Genomic DNA, 25,814 nt, shown 5'->3' with positions numbered 1-25,814 from the left:
TAAGAGAATTCTCCCTCAGTACCTCAGAAAGTGTTCCCTCAATACTTCAGAAAAATGGTCCCTCAGTACCTCAGATAGTTCACCCTCAGTACCTCGGATAGTGCTTCCTCAGTACCTCAGAAAGTGCTCCCTCAAAACCTCAGATAGTTCTCCCTCAATACCCCAGAAAGTGCTCCCTCAATACCTCAGAAAGTGCTCCCTCAATACGTCAGATAGTTCTCCCTCAATACCTCTGCAAGTGCTCCCTCAATACCTCAGAAAGTGATCCCTCAATACCTCAGATAGTGCTCCCACAATACCTCAGAAAGTGCTCCCTCATTACCTCATAAAGTGCTTCCTCTATACATCAGATTGTGTTCCCTGAATACCTCAGAAAGTGCTTCCTCAATACCTCAGAAAGTGCTTCCTCAATACCTCAGAAAGTACTCCCTCAGTACCTCAGATAGTGCTCCATCAATACCTCAGAAATTGCTCCATCAATACCTCAGAAAGTGATCCTTCAATACCTCAGATAGTGCTCCCACAATACCTCAGAAAGTGCTCCCTCATTACCTCATAAAGTGCTTCCTCTATACATCAGATTGTGTTCCCTGAATACCTCAGAAAGTGCTTCCTCAATACCTCAGAAGGTGATCCCTCAGTACCTCAGAAAGTGCTCCCTCAATACCTCAGATAATGCTCCCTCAATACCTCAGAAAGTGCTCGTCAATTCCTCAGATAGTTCTCCCTTAATACCTCTGAAAGTGCTTTCTCAATACCTCAGATAGTGCTCCCACAGTACCTCAGATAGTACTACCTCAGTACCTCAGATAGTGCTTCCTCAGTACGTCAGAAAGTGCTCCCTCAATACCTCAGAAAGTGGTCCCTCAGTACCTCAGATTGTTCCCCCTCAGTTTCTCAAATACTTCTCCCTCAGTACCTCAGAATGTGCTTCCTCAATACATCAGAATGTGCTCCATCAATACCTCAGATCCTTCTCCCTCATTACCTCAGAGAGTGCTTCCTCAATACCTCAGAAAGTGCTTCATCAATACCTCAGAAAGTGCTCTATCAATACCTCAGAAAGTACTCCCTCAATACTCAGAAAGTGCTTCCTCAATACCTCAGATAGTGCTCCCTCAGTACTTCAGAAAGTGCTTCCTCAATACCTCAGAAAGTGCTCCCTGAATACTTCAGAAAGTGGTCCCACAGTACCTCAGATAGTTCTCCCTCAGTACCTCAGAAAGTGCTCCCTTAGTACCTCAGATAGTGCTCCCTCAATGCCTCAGTGCGCCCTCAATACCGCAGATAGTGCTACCTCAGTACCTCAGATAGTTTTCCATCAGTACCTCAGATACTTCTCTCTCAGTACCTCACAAAGTGCTCCCTCAATACCTCAGAATGTGCTTCCTCAATACCTCAGAAAGTGCTCCCTGAATACTTCAGAAAGTGGTCCCACAGTACCTCAGATAGTTCTCCCTCAGTACCTCAGAAAGTGCTCCCTCAATACCTCAGATAGTGCTCCCTCAATGCCTCAGATAGTGCTCCCTCAATACCGCAGATAGTGCTACCTCAGTACCTCAGATAGTTTTCCATCAGTACCTCAGATACTTCTCCCTCAGTACCTCACAAAGTGCTCCCTCAATACCTCAGAAAGTGCTTCCTCAATACCTCAGAAAGTGCTCACTCAGTAACTCAGATATTCCTTCGTCAGTTCCTCAGTACCTAAGATAGTTCTCCCTCAGTACCTCAGAAAGTGTTCCCTCAATACTTCAGAAAAATGGTCCCTCAGTACCTCAGATAGTTCTCCCTCAGTACCTCAGATAGTGCTCCCTCAGTACCTCAGAAAGTGTTTCCTCAGTACCTCAGAAAGTGCTCTCTCAAAACCTCAGATAGTTCTCCCTCAATATCTCAGAAAGTGTTCACCTCAATACCTCAGAAAGTGCTCCCTCAATGCGTCAGATAGTTCTCCCTCAATACCTCTGAAAGTGCTCCCTCAATACCTCAGAAAGTGATCCCTCAGTACCTCAGATAGTGCTTCCTCAGTACCTCAGAATGTCCTCCATCAATACCTCCGAAAGTGCTCCATCAATACCTCAGATAGTGCTCTATTAATACCTCCGAAAGTGCTCCCTAAATACCCCAGATAGTTCTCCCTCAATAACTCAGATAGTGCTCCCTCAATGCCTCTCAAATTGCTCCCTCAATACCTCAGATATTTCTCCCTCAATGCCTCGGATAGTGCTCCCTCAATACCTCTGAAAGTGCTCCCGCATTACCTCAAAAAGTGCTCCCTCAATACCTTAGCAAGTGCTCCCTCAGTACCTCAGATAGTTCTCCCTCAGTACCTCAGATAGTTTTCCCTCAGTACCTCAGAAAGTGCTCACTCAGTACCTCAGAAAGTGCTCCCTTCGTACCTCAGATAGTGCTCCCTCAGTACCTCAGAAATTGCTCCCTCAGTACCTCAGATAGTACTCATGCAGAACCTCAGCTAGTGCTTCCTCAGTACGTCAGAAAGTGCTCCCTCAATACCTCAGAAAGTGCTCCCTCAGTACCTCAGATAATGCTCCCTCAATTCCTCATGTCCCCAGAACATGACTTGTCTCTCTGGATTAAGTTTAGAATTCCTACAGTGTAGAAGCAAGCCATTCCGTCCATTGGCTCCACACTGACTGTCTGTACAGCATCCCACCCAGACACACATCCTCTACTCTATCCCTGTAATGCAGCATTTCCCATGGCAGCTTTGGGCAGTGGGAGGGAACTGGATCACCCTGAGGAACCCGCACAGATACAGAGAGAATGTGTAAACTCCACACAGACAGTCACCGGGAGTTAGAATCAAACCACTGAGGCACCGTGCTGTCCTCTCTCCTTGGATGCTATCTCATCTAACCTTTTACTAAGCAATCTCCCATGTGAAACTTTCTCATCTGTCTCCTTGGTCATCCCTTCAAAAGCTCTATCAAGTTGGACACATTATTTCCACAAACAAAGCCCAGCTGACCATCCCTAATCAATTCTTGCTTTTCCAAATGCATGTAAGTTGTCTCTCAGAATGCCCTCCAACAGCTTACCCACCACTGCCATCAGGCTCACAGCTCCATAGTTCAATGGCTGTTCCTTGCAGCCTTCCTTCAATAATGGCCCATCATTAATCACCCTCCAGCCTTCAGGCACCTCACCCGTTGTCACTGATCGGTCCATCTGACAAGGCCATCTCCATCCTTCTGTAACCTAAGGCTATCCTCCTCAGTATTTATCACCCCACCAATCCCCATATCATTCATGACCCCAATGATTAACCCTCCACCATTCAAATCTAAATCTTTTCTAACAACCACATCAGCAAGACCCCAGCAGTGAGACATGAACAGACAGAGATTTCTAACTGGGCCATCACTGTCTGCTTCCTGCCACTCAGCATTCTGCGCCAAATTCCTTGGATCTTGAGTTTTTATGTTCACTATCAGTTTCCAGTATGGATCCTGATAAAAGCCTTACTGACCTCCAAGCAGACGACAGGAAAGCATTGCCCTTATTTACACAGCTGGTCACCTCCTTAAAAAGTGCAATCCCATTGGTCAGACCTGAGCTCCCCTTAACACAACCATTCTGACTGTTCATCATGAACTCCAGTCCCTGTAAATGCTGATTAATTCTATCTCCCAAAATTGCTTCCAACAGACGTCCCACCCACGATATTAGCCTGACTGGCCTATGGCTGCCTGGTAAATCCCACGTTCCTTCTTGAATAACAGGACCACATGGTCAGTCCGACGGCACCTCTCCTGTGGCCAGAGGGGATTTGAAAATGTTTGCAAGTGTCCCTGCTACTTCCTCCATCACCTCATTCGGTAAACCGAGATACATTTCCACTGTCTTTGGAGATTTACTGGTTTTTCAGAAGGCCAGACCACTCAGAACCATCTCTCTCTCTATATATGCTAATACATTTAATTGTATCGCAGAGCATCTCCACGATTTCATACCGTCCCTGTCCCAATGAGCATTGACACAATGCATCCATTCACTGTAGCCTCTGGGTCCATGCACAAATTCTCACTGTGTTCCACAACCAACTCTTTCTCTCATTATCAATTCACCCTTAATGTCACTGTAAAGTCCTGTCAGATTTTTATTTCCTCTCTTAGCACTCCTCGCTCCCAGGCAAATAGCCTGCGATACGATTTGGAGGAGTGTGGGATGTCATTCTGGATGTGGATTAGCATTGGGAAGCTCAGAAATAAGGAACACATGACTGTGCTGAGTGTGGGGCAGTGAGATTCATTTGGGATGATGTGGTGAAACGGTTAAAAATTATGTCCCAATACATGTGTGAATCTAATCGGAATGGAGGTGTTGCTTAGTCCCGTGTGAATCTTATTGCACACCTCCCCGTGTGAATCTTCTTATCTGTATGTAACCAGAATGGAATGTGTTTTTTAGCCTTGCTCTGCTGTTCACATGAATGTTTATATCTGGAAAAAAGTATATCAGCTGGAAAAGTCTCCAGTTCGGTGAGTCTGCTCCGGGGTTACGTTTAACCGCCGAGCGTGGGTTGTTGGCAACCGCTCTACGAGAACTGACGGCTCCCAGTTCCGGTAACATGTAGAGTGAGTATAAGCCAGACCCGTTGGTTGTGGCGACGCTGCGGGGAATAAAATGCCCATATTCTAGCAGACTCGCCTCTTGGTCGTTTGTTCTGTGTCAGACTACTCTCCTACGAACCTGACCTTGAGAATTTTTTTAAAACAGATGAGCACACAGAAGCTGAGGAATAAACCTCAGCCCTGCAGCATGAAAATATCCCTTTGAGCTGGCAGGTCAGTCACGTGAAACGAAAACTTGATCCCTGGGAAAAGAGGGTGGTAACCAAATGAAGACTGTCTGTTAGAACACAGTCTCTGGAACCTGGACGTGGGAATCATTACTGAGCAGGGTCTGTAGGAAGCAGAGGCAGAAATGGACTGAACAATTCCACATGTACTTCTCAGACAACAAGACATCGGAGCACAATTAGGCCATTCAGTTCATCTGATAGAGTGGCACTCAGTACTGACTCTCTTACAATGCAGGTATCCCCCAGACTGATCCTCTGATAGTGCAGCGCTCCCTCAGTACTGACCCTCTGACAGTGCAGCACTCCCTCAGTACTGACCCTCTGACAGTGCAGCATTCCCTCAGTACTGACCCTCTGACAGTGCAGCACTCCCTCAGTACTGACCCTCTGACTGTGCAGCACTCCCTCAGTTCTGACCCTCTGACAGTGCAGCACTCCCTCAGTACTGACCCTCCGACAGTGCAGCACTCCCTCAGTACTGACCCTCTGACAGTGCAGCACTCCCTCAGTACTGACCCTTTGACAGTGCAGCACTCCCTCAGTTCTGACCCTCTGACAGTGCAGCACTCCCTCAGTACTGACCCTCTGACAGTGCAGCACTCCCTCTGACAGTGCAGCACTCCCTCAATACTAACCCTCTGACAGTGCAGCACTCCCTCAGTTCTGACCCTCTGACACTGCAGCACTCCCTCCGTACTGACCCTCTGACAGTGCAGCACTCCCTCCGTACTGACCCTCTGACAATGCAGCACTCCCTCAGTACTGACCCTCTGACAGTGCAGCACTCCCTCAGTACTGACCCTCTGACAGTACAGCACTCCCTCAGTACTGACCCGCTGACAGTGTGACACTCCCCCAGTACTAACCCTCTGACAGTGCAGCACTCCCTCAGTACTGACCCTCTGACAGTGCAGCACTCCCTCAGTACTGACCCTCTGACAGTGCAGCACTCCCTCTGACAGTGCAGCACTCCCTCAGTACTGATCCTCTGACAGTGCAGCATTCCCTCAGTACTGACCCTCTGACAGTGCAGCACTCCCTCAGTACTGACCCTCTGACTGTGCAGCACTCCCTCAGTACTGACCATCTGACAGTGCAGCACTCCCTCTGACAGTGCAGCACTCCCTCAGTACTAATCCTCTGACAGTGCAGCACTCCCTCAGTTCTGACCCTCTGACAGTGCAGCACTCCCTCAGTACTGACCCTCCGACAGTGCAGCACTCCCTCAGTACTGACCCTCTGACAGTGCAGCACTCCCTCAGTACTGACCCTTTGACAGTGCAGCACTCCCTCAGTTCTGACCCTCTGACAGTGCAGCACTCCCTCAGTACTGACCCTCTGACAGTGCAGCACTCCCTCTGACAGTGCAGCACTCCCTCAGTACTAACCCTCTGACAGTGCAGCACTCCCTCAGTTCTGACCCTCTGACACTGCAGCAATCCCTCCGTACTGACCCTCTGACAGTGCAGCACTCCCTCCGTACTGACCCTCTGACAATGCAGCACTCCCTCAGTACTGACCCTCTGACAGTGCAGCACTCCCTTAGTACTGACCCTCTGACAGTGCAGCACTCCCTCAGTACTGACCCTCTGACAGTACAGCACTCCCTCAGTACTGACCCTCTGACAATGTGACACTCCCTCAATACTAACCCTCTGACATTGCAGCACTCCCTCAGTACTGACCCTCTGATAGTGCAGCAATCCGTGAGTACTGACACTCTGAGAGTGCTGCACTCCCTCAGTACTGACCCTCTGACTTTGCAGCACTCCCTCAGTACTGACCCTCTGACAGTGCAGGATGCCCTCAGCACTGACCCTCTGATAGTGCAGCACTCCCTCAGTACTGACCCTCTGACAGTGCAGCATTCCCTCATGACTGACCCTCTGACAGTGCAGCACTCCCACAGTACTGACCCTCTGACAGTGCAGCACTCCCTCAGTACTGATCCTCTGACAGTGCAGCACTCCCTCTGACAGTGCAGCACTCCCTCAGTACTAATCCTCTGACAGTGCAGCACTTCCTCAGTTCTGACCCTCTGACAGTGCAGCACTCCCTCAGTACTGACCCTCCGACAGTGCAGCACTCCCTCAGTACTGACCCTCTGACAGTGCAGCACTCCCTCAGTACTGAACATTTGACAGTGCAGCACTCCCTCAGTTCTGACCCTCTGACAGTGCAGCACTCCCTCAGTACTGACCCTCTGACAGTGCAGCACTCCCTCTGACAGTGCAGCACTCCCTCAGTACTAACCCTCTGACAGTGCAGCACTCCCTCAGTTCTGACCCTCTGACAGTGCAGCACTCCCTCAGTACTGACCATCTGACAGTGCAGCACTCCCTCCGTACTGACCCTCTGAAAATGCAGCACTCCCTCAGTACTGACCCTCTGACAGTGCAGCATTCCCTCAGTACTGACCCTCTGACAGTGCAGCACTCCCTCAGTACTGACCCTCTGACAGTACAGCACTCCCTCAGTACTGACCCTCTGACAGTGTGACACTCCCTCAGTACTAACCCTCTGACAGTGCAGCACTCCCTCAGTACTGACCCTCTGACAGTGCAGCAATCCGTGAGTCCTGACCCTCTGACAGTGCAGGATTCCCTCAGCACTGACCCTCTGACAGTGCAGCACTCCCTCAGTTCTGACCTTCTGACAATGGAGCACTCCCTCAGTACTGACCCTCTGACAGTGCAGCATTCCCTCAGTACTGACCCTCTGACAGTGCAGCACTCCCTCAGTACTGACCCTCTGACAGTACAGCACTCCCTCAGTACTGACCCTCTGACAGTGTGACACTCCCTCAGTACTAACCCTCTGACAGTGCTGCACTCCCTCAGTACTGACCCTCTGACTGTGCAGCACTCCCTCAGTACTGACCCTCTGACAGTGCAGGATTCCCTCAGCACTGACCCTCTGACAGTGCAGCACTCCCTCAGTACTGACCCTCTGACATTGTGACACTCCCTCAGTACTAACCCTCTGACAGTGCAGCACTCCCTCAGTACTGATCCTCCGACAGTGCAGCACTCCCTCAGTGTTGACCCTCTGACAGTGCAGCACTCCCTCAGTACTGACCCTCTGACAGTGCAGCACTCCCTCAGTACTGACCCTCCGACAGTGCAGCACTCCCTCAGTACTGACCCTCTGACAGTGCAGCACTCCCTCAGTACTGACCCTCTGACAGTGCAGCACTCCCTCAGTACTGACCATCTGACAGTGCAGCACTCCCTCAGTACTGACCCTCCGACAGTGCAGCACTCCCTCAGTGTTGATCCTCTGACAGTGCAGCACTCCCTCCGTACTGACCCTCTGACAATACAGCACTCCCTCAGTACTGACCCTCCGACAGTGCAGCACTCCCTCAGTGTTGATCCTCTGACAGTGCAGCACTCCCTCAGTACTGACCCTCCGACAGTGCAGCACTCCCTCAGTGTTGATCCTCTGACAGTGCAGCACTCCCTCAGTACTGACCCTCTGACAGTGCAGCACTCCCTCAGTACTGACCCTCCGACAGTGCAGCACTCCCTCAGTGTTGATCCTCTGACAGTGCAGCACTCCCTCAGTACTGACCCTCTGACAGTGCAGCACTCCCTCAGTACTGACCCTCTGACAGTGCAGCACTCCCTCAGTACTGACCCTCTGACAGTGCAGCACTCCCTCAGTACTGACCCTCTGACAGTGCAGCACTCCCTCAGTACTGACCCTCCGACAGTGCAGCACTCCCTCAGTGTTGATCCTCTGACAGTGCAGCACTCCCTCAGTACTGACCCTCTGACAGTGCAGCACTCCCTCAGTACTGACCCTCCGACAGTGCAGCACTCCCTCAGTGTTGATCCTCTGACAGTGCAGTACTCCCTCCGTACTGACCCTCTGACAATACAGCACTCCCTCAGTACTGACCCTCCGACAGTGCAGCACTCCCTCAGTGTTGATCCTCTGACAGTGCAGCACTCCCTCAGTACTGACCCTCTGACAGTGCAGCACTCCCTCAGTACTGACCATCTGACAGTGCAGCACGCCCTCAGTACTGACCCTCTGACAGTCCAGCACTCCCTCAGTACTGACCCTCTGACAGTGCAGCACTCCCTCAGTACTGACCCTCTGACAGTGCAGCACTCCCTCAGTACTGACCCTCTGACAGTGCAGCACTCCCTCAGTACTGACCCTCTGACAGTGCAGCACTCCCTCAGTACTGTCCCTTTGACAGTGCAGCACTCCCTCAGTATTGACCCTCTGACAGTGCAGCACTCCCTCAGTATTGACTCTCTTTTTTTCTATTTCATCGAGTCTTGTGGAAATTTGGAGACATTGGGTCTGCAGATTCTGAGGAAGCCTGAGAGAGACACACAAACCAAACCCTGTCTGAAACTCTCTGTAATAGCCTATTCAGAGGCACAGAGTCACAGAGATGCACAGCTTGGAAACAGCCCCTTCTGTCCAACTCGTCCATACCAACCAGATATTCTCATCGCATTTCATTCCATTAGCTAGCACTTGGCTGATACCCCTCTAAACCCTTTCTATTCACATACTCATCCTGATGCCTTTTAAATGTCACAATTGTACCAGCCCCCATCACTTCCTCTGGCAGCTACCTGCATGCCCTTGAATAAGTGCTCAAACATTCATACTGTCGATACCATACTCTAATAAACAGCAACCTGCGAAAGACTATCATTGTCATTTTCAACCCACCCTGAGCTCCTTCATTACGCTGATGTCAACACAGGGAAAGAAACAGAGTTAGTGACCATCCACCGTGACCCTGTTATAAAACTTATTTTCACATGTGGCTTGTATGTGATTCCCACACCCTCTAATAGTTGCCTGGAAGGTGTGGATGAGCTGTACTCTCCTGCTGCAGTCCTTGGGTGTCCCACAGTGATGTTAGGGAGAGAGCTCCAGGATTTTGACCTGAACCACGTAAAGAGCTCTCTTACTTGAGTGCCCTTTTAAAGTTGGGAAGTTAGTATGGACCAGGTGGACCCGAGAGCTGCTGTCTTGTCAGAGAGAGAGGCCTGGTGGGTCACACACCTCAGGTGAGGGGCGATGTTGAGAAGCTGCGGGCTTCATGGTAATTTCAGACATGATAGAGATTGAGCCAACAATGTTGGCATCACGAACCTGTTAGCTGTGGTAACTGACCCCCCTTTGTAGCAGAGGGATTCAATCCCTTTAATAGAGCAAGCTTGAGAATTCAACACTAAAATCAATCTGTACGGACGCGCTGGAGACCTGAACCATCAATACAGAGATTGCTGAAGAAACTTAGCATGTCCGGCAGCATCTCTGAAGGGAGAGGGAGAAAGAGACAGAGAGAGAGTTCACCTTTCAATCCAGTGATTTCTGCGGGAAGGTTCCATCAGAACAGTCCGTTTTGAGGAAGGGTCACTTGAAATGCGAATTGTTCCTCTCTCTCTTCACCGTTGCTACCTGGTGAATTCTGCTGAATATTGAGCAGAAAATCTGATTGAGAATTTGACCCGATCCAAGCGTCACTGAGTCATTCAGTCTGTGTTCAATGCCCTGAGGCTGCTTCTGCTGAAAGTTGACAAACAGGTTTAAGGCTGTGTAAGGTATTGTATTCGGAGGGCGGGGTACATGGGAGAACAGATACAGAACACAGGCGCTTCACAAAGATCCTTCTCAATGTAACTTTGTGATGTTAATTCAGAAGAAACAGCTCAGACCTAACATTTCAGTTAATCAGCCAAGGGGAGGATATATGTCATTGCAAAGACTTCTTGTAAAGACTGTACAGAACCGAACTTTAGTGACTATGTTTGTACGTAAAGTTTTTTGTGAATAAAGTATCTTTTTGAAATTGATATAAATATTTTTTCGAGGGGGACCAAGCATCTTGAGCTTGTGGAGGCATTGCCCTTGTCCCTAGTCTTTCTTAAATAAACGCTAGACAAGTTCGATACTCCCCGGGTACAGACATCAAACGGTCATCAACGGGGAGGAGATGGTGGGATGGTCACAGGGGGCTCAGTGTTGCCTCACCCCACCCGGGTTCGATTCCAGCCTCGGGCGACTGTCTGTGTGGAGTTGGCACATTCTCTCCGTGTCAGCCTCCGGGTGCTCCAGTTCCCACCCACTGTCCAAAGATGTGCAGGCTGGGTGGGTTAGCCAGAGGAAATGAAGGGATCCGGGGATAGAGGGGGTAGGGTGGGATGCTCTGCCGAGGGTCAGTGTGAACCTGATAGGCCGAATGACCTGCTTCCACATCTTAGGGATTGTATGATCAATCCAGAGACCCAAATGATGTTCTGGGACCTGGGCTCCAATCTTAGGGGTGGCAGTGGGTCATCACAGTGAGAACAGGTTTGGGGATGAACATGGTCCAAGGGGGCAACAGGTTTGCTTTCGGAGGTGTTGAGGGCATGAATGTTCTGTCGAGGTGCTTTGGGGATAAACATACTGAGGGGATGGTTTCTAAGGTATTGAGGGAGCACTATCTGTCAGTACAGGGTGCAGATGGTCGAAAGGTACAGATACACTTCATAGAACATAGAACATAGGACATCGAACAGTACAGCACAGAACAGGCCCTTCAGCCCTTGATGCTGTGCCGACCATCGATCCTCATGTAAGGGAAACCTAAAGTATGAACCCTCAAATTTCTATGACCATATGCATGTCCAGCAGTCACTTAAATATCCCCAATGACCTCACTTCCACAACTGCTGCTGGCAACGCATTCCATGCTTTCCCAACTCTGTGTAAAGAACCCGCCTCTGACATCCCCTCTATACTTTCCTCCAAACAGCTTAAAACTATGACCTCTCGTGTTAGCAATTTCTGCCCTGGGAAAAAAGTGTCTGGCTATCAACTCTATCTATGCCTCTCATTATCTTGTATACCTCAATTAGGTCCCCTGTCTTCCTTCTTTTTTCCACTGAAAAAAGTCCGAGCTCAGTCAATCTCTCTTTGTTAGATAAGCCCTCCAGTCCAGGCAGCATGCTGGTAAACCTCCTCTGAATCCTCTCCAAAGCATCCAAATCTTTCCTATAATAGAGCGACTAGAACTGGACACAGTATTCCAAGTGCGTTCTAACCAAGGTTTTATAGAGCTGTATCAAGATCTCACGGCTCTTAAACACAATCCTCCTGTTAATGAAAGCCAAAACACCATATGCTTTCTTAACAACCCTATCCACTTGGGTAGCCATTTTAAGGGATCTATGTACCTGCACACCAAAATCCCTCTGTTCCGTCACACTGCCAAGAATCCTGTCTTTAATCCTGTACTCAGATTTCAAATTTGACCTTCCAAAATGCATCACCTCCATTTATCCAGGTTGAACTCCATCTGCCACCTCTCAGCCCATCTCTGCATCCTGTCAATGTCCCGCTGCAGCCAACAACAGCCCTCCACACTGTCAACGACACTCCAACCTTTGTGTTGTCTGCAAACTTGCTGACCCCTCCTTCAATCCCCTCATCCAAGTCATTAATAAAAATTACAAACAGTAGAGGCCCAAGGACAGAGCCCTGTGGAACACCACTCACCACTGACTTCCAGGCAGAATATTTTCCTTCTACTACCACTCGCTGTCTTCTGTTGGCCAGCCAATTCTGTATCCAGACAGCTTAGTTTCCCGGTATCCCATTCCTCCTGACCTTCTGAATGAACCTACCATGGGGAACCTTATCAATTGCCTTGCTGAAGTCCATATACATCACATCCACAGCTCGACCCTCATCAACTTGCCCAGTAACATCCTCAAAGAACTCAGTAAGGTTTGTGAGGCATGACCTGCCCCTCACAAAGCCGTATTGATTGCATTAAATCAAGCCATGCTCTTCCAGATGCTCATAAATCCTGTCCCTTAGAATCCTTTCTAACACCTTACAGACGACAGACGTGAGAGTGTCTGGTCTGTAATTGCCGGGGATTTCCCTATTTCCTTTCTTGAAGAGAGGAATTATATTTGCCTCCCTCCAGTCCTCAGGTACGACTCCAGTGGAGAGCGAGGATGTAAGGATCTTTGCAAGCAGCGAAGCAATCACATTTCTCACTTCCCAAAGCAGCTGAGGACAAATCTGGTCTGGCCCTGGCGACTTGTCAATCTTAATGTTTGTCAAAATGTTCAGCACATCAGCTTCCTCAATCTCTATCTGTTCCAGCATGCTTACCTGCTCCTCAATGGTTTCATTCACGACAAGGTCCTTTTCTTTAGTAACGACAGAAGCAAAAAACTCATTTAGGGGGTTCCCCTGCCTCCTCAGACTCTACACACAAGTTCCCTATGCTATCCCTGAGCGGACCTACTCTTTCTTTGATCATTGTCTTACTCCTCACATCCGTGTAAAATGTCTTTGGATTCTCCCTAATCCTTCCTGTCAAGCCTTTTTCCTGCCCCCTCCTGGCTCTCCTCAGGCCATTTTTGAGCTCCTTCCTCGCCTGCCTGTAATCCTCTAGAGCTAAGCAAGACCCTTCCTTCCTCCACCTTACGTAAGCTGCCTTCTTTCTTTCGAAAAGGAGCTCCTCCGCTCTCTTCATCCAAGATTCCTTTATCTTGCCCCTTCTTGCCTGTCTCAGAGGAACACATTTATGCATCACTCGCAACAACTGTTCCTTAAACCGTCTCCACATGTTTATAGTGGCCTTTCCATGGAATAATTGCTCCCAGTCCATGGTTCCCAACTCACGTCTGATAGTATCATAGTTTCCTTTTCCCCAATTAAATATCCTCCCATTGTGCCTGCTTCTCTCCTTCTCCATGGCTATATACAATGTGAGGCAGTTGTGGTCACTGTCACCAAAATACTCTCCCACCGCAAGATCTGACACCTGCCCTGGTTCATTGCCGAGCACCAAAATCAAAATGGCCTCTCCCCTCGTCGGCCGCTTCAATGTGCTGAGTTAGGAAACCCTCCTGAACACACCTTACAAAACCATCTGCTCGAAGGAGGTTCCAATCTATATTGAGAAAGTTAAAGTCACCCATTACAACAACCCTATTACATTCACTCTTTACCGAAATCTGCTGACCTATGCTTTCTTCAATCTCCCTGCTGCTGTTGGGGCGGGTGAGGGGGGGCCCTGTAGTAAACCCCTAATGAGGTGACTGCTCCCTTACTGATCCTAATTTCCACCCATACTGACTCAGTATGCAGACCGTCCTCGACAATGGTAACTTCTGTAGCTGTGATACCCTCTCTGATTTCCTTTCTGAATTCATTGCATGTGTTGTCCCTCAAGGGTTGGCCAGCACGGTGGCTCAATGGTGAGCACTGCTGCCTCACAGCATCAGGGACCCAGGTTCGATTCCAGACTCGGGCGACTGTCTGTGTGGAGTTTGCACTTTCTCCCAGTGTCTGCGTGGGTTTCCTCCGGGTGCTGCGGTTTCTTCCCACAGTCCAAAGATGTGCAGGTTAGGTGAAATGGCCATGCTAAAGTGCCTGTAGTGTTAGGTGCATCAATCAGTGGTAAACGTAGGGGAATGGGTCTGGATGGGCTCCTCTTCGGAGGGTCGGTGTGGACTTGTTGGGACGAAGGGACTGTTTCCACACTGTAGGGAATCTAAGGATCTATCCTTGGACCCTCCTTTTTCTCACCGACATACTGCCAGGAGGTGACATTGTCCAAAAGCACTGTGTTAGGTTTCACATGTAAACTGACACTGCCCAAGTCCCTCTCCCCATCATCTGTCTTCATTACTCCACTGTTACTCAGTTATCAAACTGCTTACCACGCTCCCACTACTCGGTTAGCTGCAGTTTTCTCCAGTGAAACATTGTAATGGTTAGAACCATTGCCTTCAGTTGCTATTACAAGTTCCTTTCCCTTACTGCTGAGCCCCTCCCTCCCACTGGGAAATATCTGAGGTACACTACATTCTTCACAATATTGCTGTTATATCTGACCCCAAGGTGACCTTCTGATCAGACATCCACACAATCCCAAACACCAGGAATTCCATTCTGTTACACGTTCCTTGTCTCCCCCTCACCCCAGCTCCATTGTTACTGAAACCCCTTACCCGTGTCGGTGTTGCCTTAAACTTGACAATTCTGAAGCCGAACCCTTGATTGGTGACTGACCAAGAATCTGCTGCTTTCTGTGTTTCCTGCTCAATTACTCCCTGGTCCCTTTGTGGTGCAGCTTTCTACAGTTTCCACCATTTAAATAGCACTCTGTTCTTTTATTATCCCCTCCAAAATGACCAACTTCCCATTTTCCCAAATTATACTCCATCTGGCAACTTGTTGCCCCCTTCTCCTGTGCATCTCTCTCACTTCACAATCCTCTTAGACCTTTACAGTTATGCCTTTTCTGACAGATATCCCCACCCCACCCCCCAATTCTTCTAACCGTATACTGGGAATCCTGGGCAGTGGGAAGTGTGCAGTGTTGCTCTGTTTTCCGTGAGACTCTATGGGATGACTAGGAGGAGCTTGCTGCCCATTGGTTGCAATGGAGACAACTTGCCCATCGCGCTGCATGAGCCTTTCACTCCCCATGTCTTATTGATGAGGCACAGCGGCAACACGGAAGGAAAGAAATCCTGCTCTCCATATCTCACTGACTCTTGGATCATTCTGTCCCATCTATGAAAGATGTGCCCTGTTCAGTCACATGAAATTCCAAGGTGGAAACTCCTAGAAACCCACATAGATTTCCCCCTGAACTAACTGCTGACCTCCACAAGGGGTAATGTGTCCAGTCATCCTGGGCCAGGAGGAGGGGATGGTGTGAGTTTCTAACCTGAACTGACAGTGATGAATTTTATAAACTTGTATTCCAGGATACTACAGATGGGCATTCAGATGGTAATCTCAGTAACTGTAACGCCAAACCCTGACAGCATTACTCAATTCATCAGGACCTGGATATTCACATTGTGCGTGGGTATTGTGTTCCAGCTCAATCCCATTTACTTTATAAAAGTTCTCCTTTAAATCATCCCATTCTCTCAATAGTTCTCCCCACACCTTCAATGTGTCCTGTAATCCTTGTATAATGAGCTGATGAGTATAAGGTTTATTTTAACGTGTAATGTTTGTAAACCACTCTGTCACAGCTCCCCTCAATTTCCTTTGCTACAAGGAGAACAATCTCAGGTTCCCCAAATCCCTGATTCCCCAATGTCTGTTTGCTCTCTATAAGGTACACATCAGGGTTGTGTTGGAACAGTGTCCACGTGCCTGCATCAGTGCAGCTCCCAGCAATGTTAAAGAACGTGAACATCTTCCAGGACAAAGCACTGAGCCTGAGTGGTGTCCCATCCACCACCCTCAGCATTCCCTCTCTCTACCCCCGAGGTACAGTGACATCACTGTGTAGAGGCAAAGTCAGTAATGTCCTACCAGACCATAGGGCTGCTCTCTCATTAGGGAGAGATGACTGGTGGTGGTTTAACCTGAAGGTTACCCCAGCCCAGGCAAGGGAAGAGGTTGAGAAGGAGAGTCCACCTATTGTAGATCGATATTATCTACCCAAAGTATCAGCAACAACTATATCAGACCAATGAATAATGTAAAAGAATATCCAAAACATGCTGCTACAATCCCCCATTCCTTGAACCATCCTGGTAAATCCCCTGTGCCCCATCTCAGGGACCCTGCCATCCTTCCCAATGTGTGGGCGATCTCTGGTTTGCACAGACCCAGCTGCTCTGTGTTCCTGTGGGTGATGCCATCATCGAGCAACAGTTGCACTAAACCTCACTGTCTGGGAGGGTGGGAGACAAGGAATTCCCAACAGCATTTAAGACACATTTTGGTGCACACTGTGATACCAAGACAGATGGTGCCAATGGCTGTGTATTGGAAAATGGATCAGGATAGTTTGGTGATAGTTTTCTTTACTGGCACAGACTCAATGGCCCACAGAGCCTTTTTCTGTGCTGTAAACCGCAACAAACTTAATATAGGAATATGACCGGCCACCTTTGAAACCAGGTCAGAAAAAATGATAGTAGATTAGATGACACATGATTGGTCAATGTGTTTGGGAGGAAAGTGAGATGGCGCGGTTTAGGAGGAAATTCTGGAGCTCAATGCAGGAATCTGAAAGGGCCATCATCAAGTGAGAAATAAAAATGGGATATCCTAAAGGCTGCAATCAAAGAAAGGCACACATAGCACAACTTTCAGAGACTGGAGGGGATTAGAGTTAGGGAGGGGTCTGAGGCTGGAGAGGAATTATTAGAGATAAGGAAGATGTTCGCCGAGCTGGAAATTTGTCTTGCAGACGTTTCGTCCCCTGTCTAGGTGACATCCTCAGTGCTTGGGAGCCTCCTGTGAAGCGCTTCTATGATTTTTCCTCCGGCATTTATAGTGGCCTGTCTCTGCCGCTTTCGGTTGTCAGTTCCTGGACCACTACAAATGTCGGAAAAAAACATCACAGAAGCGCTTCACAGGAAGCTCCCAAGCACTGAGGATGTCACCTAGACAGGGGACAAAACATCTGCAACACAAATTCCCAGCTCGGTGAACAGAACCACAACAACGAGCACCCGAGCTACAAATCTTCTCACAAACTTGGAAGATAAGGAAGAGTTGTGAGGCTGGGTGAGGTGACAGAGATAGGGAGAGATGTGAAGAGGGAGGAATGCAGAGATAGCAAGAATTAGAGTCGTAATGTTATGTAGCATGGAAACAGACCCTGTGATCCAATCAATCCATGTCAAACATAATTCCAAACTGAGGTAATCTCACCTGCCTCCCCTTGGTCCACATGGATCCAAACATTTCCTATGAGGTACCTGTCCAATTGGGTTTCCCATAGAATCACTGTGGTGTGGAAACTGGCCATTTCGAGTCAGAGTCATTGAGATGTACAACATGGAAACAGACCCTTCCATCCAACCCATTCATGCTGACCAGATATCCCAACCCAAACTAGTCCCACCCGTCAGCACCCAGCCCATATCCCTCCAAACCCTTCCTATTCATATATCCATCCAAATGCCTCCTAAATGTTGCAATTGTACCTGCCTCTACCACTTCCTCTGGCAGCTCATTCCATGCACGTACCACCCTCTGTGTGAAACAGTTGCCCCTTCAGTCTCTTTTATATCTTTACCCTGTCACCCTAAACCTATGCCCTCTGGTTCTGGACTAGTTGCGGGAAGACTGGTGCCATTATTTGAGAAAGGTGGTAAGGAAAAGTCAGCAAACTATAGACCGGTGAGGCTGTAGTCAGTAGAAGGCAAGTTGTTGGAAGGGCTTATAAGGGGTAGGATGTACATGTAATTGGAAAGACAAGATTGATTAGGGATAGTCAGCATGGTTTTGTGCATGGAAATCACTAACTTGGACTTCAGAAAGACGTTCAGCAAGGGTTCACATAACACACGGGTATAAAAGTCCATCACCATAGAATACAAGGAGATGGGGAGATTTGGATACAAAATTGGCTGGAAGGTCATAGAGTCATAGAGATATACAGCATAGAAACAGACCCTTCGGGCCAACCCGTCCATGCTGACCAGGTATCCCAACCCATTCTAGTCCCACCTGCCAGCACCTGGCCCATATTCCTCTAAACCCTTACAAATCATGTTCCCACAGACAGAGGAACCTCAATTATGTGAACGAGTTGGGTGGGCACTAATTCATTCGGACAATCAATGATTCGGTGAATCGATTAAATGCCTTTCCTCTGGGGCTCGGAGTTTTCAAAGTCTGCTCCCCATTCAGGAGACTGCAACAGCACACAGCACGAATGCCCACCCACACAGTGACCCTCACTGCCTCCCACATACCGTCCCAAGCCTGACCCTCACTCCGTCCCACACACCGTCCCCAGCCTGAACCTCACTGCTATCCTCACACCGCCCCCAGCCTGATCCCCACTGCCGCCCACACACCGACCCCAGCCTGACCCTCACTGCTGTCCACACACCGTCCCCAGCCTGACCCTCACTCCGTCCCACACACTGCCCCCAGCCTGACCCTCACTGCTGTCCACACACCGCCCCCAGCCTGACCCTCACTTCTGTCCACACACCGCCCCCTGCCTGACCCTCACTGCTGTCCACACACCGTCCACAGCCTGACCCTCACTGCCTCCCACACACCGTCCCCAGCCTGACCCACACTGCCTCCCACACACCGCCACCAGCCTGACCCTCACTGTTGTCCACACACCGCCCCCAGCCTGACCCTCACTGCGTCCCACACACCGTCCCCAGCCTGACCCTCACTGCCTCCCACACACCGTCCCCAGCCTGACCCTCACTCCGTCCCACACACCGTCCCCAGCCTGACCCTCACTCCGTACCACACACCGTTCCCAGCCTGACCCTCACTGCGTCCCACACACCGCCCCCAGCCTGACCCTCACGGCCGCCCACACACCGTCCACAGCCTGACCCTCACTCCGTCCCACACACCGTTCCCAGCCTGACCCTCACTGCCTCCCACACACCGCCCCTAGCCTGAACCTCACTCCGTCCCACACACCGTACCCAGCCTGACCTTCACTGTGTCCCACACACCGTCCCCAGCCTGACCCTCACTCCGTCACACACACCGTCCCCAGCCTGACCCTCACTGCGTCCCACACACCGTCCCCAGTCTGACCCACACTCCGTCCCACACACCACCCCCAGCCTGACCCTCACTCCATCCCACACACCGCCCCCAGCCTGACCCTCACTGCGTCCCAAACACCGTTCCCAGCCTGACCCTCACTCTGCCCCACACACCGTCCCCAGCCTGACCCTCACTCCGTCCCACACACCACCCCCAGCCTGACCCTCACTCCGTCCCACACACCGTCCCCAGCATGACCCTCACTCTGTCCCACACACCGTCCCCAGCCTGACCCTCACTCTGTCCCACACACTGACCCCAGCCTGACCCTCACTCCGTCCCACACACCGCCCCTAGCCTGACCCTCACTGCGTCCCACACACCGCCCTCATCCTGACCCTCACTCCGTCCCACACACCGTCCCCAGCCTGACCCTCACTCCGTCCCACACAACGCCCCCAGCCTGATCCTCACTGCGTCCCACACACCGTCCCCAGCCTAACCCTCACTCCGTCCCACACACCGTCCCCAGCCTGACCCTCACTCCATCCCACACACCGCCCCCAGCCTGACCCTCACTGCGTCCCACACACCGTCTCCAGCCTGACCCTCACTCCGTCCCACACACCGCCCCCAGCCTGACCCTCACTGCGTCGCACACACCGTCCCCAGCCTGACCCTCACTCCGTCCCATACACCGTCCCCAGCCTGACCCTCACTCCGTCCCACACACCGTCCCCAGCTTGACCCTCACTGCGTCCCACACACCGCCCCCAGCCTGACCCTCACTCTGTCCCACACACCGTCCCCAGCCTGACCCTCACTCCGTCCCACACACCGTCCCCAGCCTGACCCTCACTCTGTCCGACACACCGCCCCCAGCCTGACCCTCACTGCCTCCCACACACCGTCCCCAGCCTGACCCTGACTGCGTCCCACACACCGCCCCCAGCCTGACCCTCACTGTGTCCCACACACTGCCCCCAGCCTGACCCTCACTCCGTCCCACACACCGTCCCCAGCCTGACCCTCACTCCGTCCCACACACCGTCCCCAGCGTGACCCTCACTGCCTCCCACACACCGTCCCCAGCCTGACCCTCACTCCGTCCCACACACCGTCCCCAGCCTGACCCTCACTGCGTCGCACACACCGTCCCCAGCCTGACCCTCACTGCGTCGCACACACCGTCCCCAGCCTGACCCTCACTGCGTCCCACACACCGCCCCCAGCCTGACCCTCACTCCGTCCCACACACCGGCCCCAGCCTGACCCTCACTCCGTCCCACACACCGTCCCCAGCCTGACCCTCACTCCATCCCACACACCGTCCCCAGCCTGACCCTCACTCCATCCCACACACCGTCCCCAGCCTGACCCTCACTGCGTCCCACACACCGTCCCCAGCCTGACCCTCACTCCGTCCCACACGCCGTCCCCAGCCTGACCCTCACTCCATCCCACACACCGTCCCCAGCCTGACCCTCACTGTGTCCCACACACCGTCCCCAGCCTGACCCTCACTCCGTCCCACACACCGTCCCCAGCCTGAACCTCACTGTCTCCCACACACCGTTCCCAGCCTGACCCTCACTCCGTCCCACACACCGTCCCCAGCCTGACCCTCACTGTGTCCCACACACCGTCCCCAGCCTGACCCTCACTCCGTCCCACACACCGTCCCCAGCCTGACCCTCACTGTGTCCCACACACCGTCCCCAGCCTGACCCTCATCCGTCCCACACGCCGTCCCCAGCCTGACCCTCACTGCGTCCCACACACCGTCCCCAGCCTGACCCTCACTGTGTCCCTCACACCGTCCCCAGCCTGACCCTCACTCCGTCCCACACACCGTCCCCAGCCTGAACCTCACTGTGTCCCACACACCATCCCCAGCCTGAACCTCACTCCGTCCCACACACCGTCCCCAGCCTGACCCTCACTGCCTCCCACGCACCGCCCCCAGCCTTACCCTCACTGCCTCCCACACACCGTCCCCAGCCTGACCCTCACTCCGTCCCACACACCGCCCCCAGCCTGACCCTCACTCCGTACCACACACCGTCCCCAGCCTGACCCTCACTGCGTCCCACACACCGTCCCCAGCCTGACCCTCACTGCCTCCCACACACCGTCCCCAGCCTGACACTCACTGCGTCCCACACACCGTCCCCAGCCTGACCCTCACTCCGTCCCACACACCGTCCCCAGCCTGACCCTCACTGCGTCGCACACACCGTCCCCAGCCTGACCCTCACTGCGTCGCACACACCGTCCCCAGCCTGACCCTCACTGCGTCCCACACACCGCCCCCAGCCTGACCCTCACTCCGTCCCACACACTGGCCCCAGCCTGACCCTCACTCCGTCCCACACACCGTCCCCAGCCTGACCCTCACTCCGTCCCACACACCGTCCCCAGCCTGACCCTCACTCCATCCCACACACCGTCCCCAGCCTGACCCTCACTGCGTCCCACACACCGTCCCCAGCCTGACCCTCACTCCGTCCCACACGCCGTCCCCAGCCTGACCCTCACTCCATCCCACACACCGTCCCCAGCCTGACCCTCACTGTGTCCCACACACCGTCCCCAGCCTGACCCACACTCCGTCCCACACACCGTCCCCAGCCTGAACCTCACTGTCTCCCACACACCGTTCCCAGCCTGACCCTCACTCCGTCCCACACACCGTCCCCAGCCTGACCCTCACTGTGTCCCACACACCGTCCCCAGCCTGACCCTCATCCGTCCCACACGCCGTCCCCAGCCTGACCCTCACTGCATCCCACACACCGTCCCCAGCCTGACCCTCACTGTGTCCCTCACACCGTCCCCAGCCTGACCCTCACTGCCTCCCACACACCGTCCCCAGCCTGAACCTCACTGTGTCCCACACACCGTCCCCAGCCTGACCCTCAGTGCCTCCCACGCACCGCCCCCAGCCTTACCCTCACTGCCTCCCACACACCGTCCCCAGCCTGACCCTCACTCCGTCCCACACACCGCCCCCAGCCTGACCCTCACTCCGTACCACACACCGTCCCCAGCCTGACCCTCACTGTGTCCCACACACCGTCCCCAGCCTGACCCTCACTGCCTCCCACACACCGTCCCCAGCCTGACTTTCACTGCGTCCCACACACGTCCCCAGCCTGACCCTCACTCCGTCCCACACACCGTCCCCAGCCTGACCCTCACTGCCTCCCACACACCGTCCCCACCCTGACCCTCACTCCGTCCCACACCCCGTCCCCAGCCTGACACTCACTGCGTCCCACACACCGTCCCCAGCCTGACCCTCACTCCGTCCCACAAACCGTCCCCAGCCTGACCCTCACTCCGTCCCACACACCGCCCCCAGCCTGACCCTCACTCCGTCCCATACACCGCCCCCAGCCTGACCCTCACTCCGTCCCACACACCGCCCCCAGCCTGACCCTCACTGCCTCCCACGCACCGCCCCCAGCCTGACCCTCACTGCCTCCCAGGCACCGCCCCCAGCCTTACCCTCACTGCCTCCCACATACCGTCCCCAGCCTAACCCTCACTCCGTACCACACACCGTCCCCAGCCTGACCCTCACTGCCTCCCACACACCGTCCCCAGCTTGACCCTCACTCCGTCCCACACACTGCCCCCAGCCTGACCCTCACTCCGTACCACACACCGTCCCCAGCCTGACCCTCACTGCGTCCCACACAGCGTCCCCAGCCTGACCCTCACTGTGTCCCACACACCGTCCCGAGCCTGACCGTCCCTCCGTCCCACACACCGTCCCCAGCCTGACCCTCACTCCGACCCACACACCGCCCTCAGCCTGAACCTAAAAACCTCCTACGCACCGACCCCAGCCTGACCCTCACTGCGTCCCACGCACCGCCCCCAGCCTGACCCTCACTGCCTCCCAGGCACCGCCCCCAGCCTTACCCTCACTGCCTCCCACATACCGTCCCCAGCCTAAATCTCACTCCGTACCACACACCGTCCCCAGCCTGACCCTCACTGCCTCCCACACACCGTCCCCAGCCTAAACCTCACTCCGTACCACACACCGTCCCCAGCCTGACCCTCACTGCCTCCCACACACCGTCCCCAGCTTGACCATCACTCCGTCCCACACACCGCCCCCAGCCTGACCCTCACTGCGTCCCACACACTGTCCCCAGCCTGACCCTCACTCCGTACCACACACCGTCCCCAGCCTGACCCTCACTGCGTCCCACACACCGTCCCCAGCCTGACCCTCACTCCGTACCACACACCGTCCCCAGCCTGACCCTCACTATGTCCCACTCACCGTCCCCAGCCTGACCCTCTCTCCGTCCCACACACCGTCCCCAGCCTGAACCTCACTGTCTCCCACACACCGTCCCCAGCCTGACCCTCACTCCGTCCCACACACCGTCCCAAGCCTGACCCTCACTGCCTCCCACGCACCGCCCCCAGCCTTACCCTCACTGTCTCCCACACACCGTCCCCAGCCTGACCCTCACTCCGTCCCACACACCGCCCCCAGCCTGACCCTCACTCCGTACCACACACCGTCCCCTGCCTGACCCTCACTGCGTCCCACACACCGTCCCCAGCCTGACCCTCACTGCCTCCCACACACCGTCCCCAGCCTGACCCTCACTGTGTCCCACACACTGTCCCCAGCCTGACTTTCACTGCATCCCACACACGTCCCCAGCCTGACCCTCACTCCGTCCCACACACCGTCCCCAGCCTGACCCTCACTGCCTCCCACACACCGTCCCCACCCTGACCCTCACTCCGTCCCACACACCGTCCCCAGCCTGACACTCACTGCGTCCCACACACCGTCCCCAGCCTGACCCTCACTCCGTCCCACACACCGTCCCCAGCCTGACCCTCACTCCGTCCCACACACCGCCCCCAGCCTGACCCTCACTCCGTCCCACACACCGCCCCCAGCCTGACCCTCACTCCGTCCCACACACCGTCCCCAGCCTGACCCTCACTGCGTCGCACACACCGTCCCCAGCCTGACCCTCACTGCGTCCCACACACCGCCCCCAGCCTGACCCTCACTCCGTCCCACACACCGGCCCCAGCCTGACCCTCACTCCGTCCCACACACCGTCCCCAGCCTGACCCTCACTCCATCCCACACACCGTCCCCAGCCTGACCCTCACTCCATCCCACACACCGTCCCCAGCCTGACCCTCACTGCGTCCCACACACCGTCCCCAGCCTGACCCTCACTCCGTCCCACACGCCGTCGCCAGCCTGACCCTCACTCCATCCCACACACCGTCCCCAGCCTGACCCTCACTGTGTCCCACACACCGTCCCCAGCCTGACCCTCACTCCGTCCCACACACCGTCCCCAGCCTGAACCTCACTGTCTCCCACACACCGTTCCCAGCCTGACCCTCACTCCGTCCCACACACCGTCCCCAGCCTGACCCTCACTGTGTCCCACACACCGTCCCCAGCCTGACCCTCACTCCGTCCCACACACCGTCCCCAGCCTGACCCTCACTGTGTCCCACACACCGTCCTCAGCCTGACCCTCATCCGTCCCACACGCCGTCCCCAGCCTGACCCTCACTGCGTCCCACACACCGTCCCCAGCCTGACCCTCACTGTGTCCCTCACACCGTCCCCAGCCTGACCCTCACTCCGTCCCACACACCGTCCCCAGCCTGAACCTCACTGTGTCCCACACACCATCCCCAGCCTGAACCTCACTCCGTCCCACACACCGTCCCCAGCCTGACCCTCACTGCCTCCCACGCACCGCCCCCAGCCTTACCCTCACTGCCTCCCACACACCGTCCCCAGCCTGACCCTCACTCCGTCCCACACACCGCCCCCAGCCTGACCCTCACTCCGTACCACACACCGTCCCCAGCCTGACCCTCACTGCGTCCCACACACCGTCCCCAGCCTGACCCTCACTGCCTCCCACACACCGTCCCCAGCCTGACACTCACTGCGTCCCACACACCGTCCCCAGCCTGACCCTCACTCCGTCCCACACACCGTCCCCAGCCTGACCCTCACTGCGTCGCACACACCGTCCCCAGCCTGACCCTCACTGCGTCGCACACACCGTCCCCAGCCTGACCCTCACTGCGTCCCACACACCGCCCCCAGCCTGACCCTCACTCCGTCCCACACACTGGCCCCAGCCTGACCCTCACTCCGTCCCACACACCGTCCCCAGCCTGACCCTCACTCCGTCCCACACACCGTCCCCAGCCTGACCCTCACTCCATCCCACACACCGTCCCCAGCCTGACCCTCACTGCGTCCCACACACCGTCCCCAGCCTGACCCTCACTCCGTCCCACACGCCGTCCCCAGCCTGACCCTCACTCCATCCCACACACCGTCCCCAGCCTGACCCTCACTGTGTCCCACACACCGTCCCCAGCCTGACCTACACTCCGTCCCACACACCGTCCCCAGCCTGAACCTCACTGTCTCCCACACACCGTTCCCAGCCTGACCCTCACTCCGTCC

The 25,814-nt window shown here is 54.0% G+C and overlaps 1 long non-coding RNA gene across 2 annotated transcripts in view; it reads right to left on the bottom strand.

Annotated features, from left to right (window-relative positions):
- The window catches only part of LOC148134092 (uncharacterized), a 78,534-nt gene extending 68,253 nt beyond the window's left edge, over window positions 1-10,281 (bottom strand). For both annotated transcript variants that reach the window (XR_015755918.1, XR_015755919.1), the window contains exon 1: window positions 10,154-10,281. This is a non-coding gene — a long non-coding RNA (uncharacterized LOC148134092). The remainder of the gene's footprint in view (window positions 1-10,153) is intronic.
- Window positions 10,282-25,814: the final 15,533 nt, after the last annotated feature.

Source organism: Chiloscyllium plagiosum, unplaced genomic scaffold (assembly GCF_037043375.1).
Source record: "Chiloscyllium plagiosum isolate Xiang-an unplaced genomic scaffold, Cpla_swu_hap1 HiC_scaffold_86, whole genome shotgun sequence".
Lineage (NCBI taxonomy): Eukaryota > Metazoa > Chordata > Chondrichthyes > Orectolobiformes > Hemiscylliidae > Chiloscyllium > Chiloscyllium plagiosum.
The sequence above is the reverse complement of the archived record's forward strand: the minus strand, read 5'-3'. Positions and strand labels throughout refer to the sequence as shown.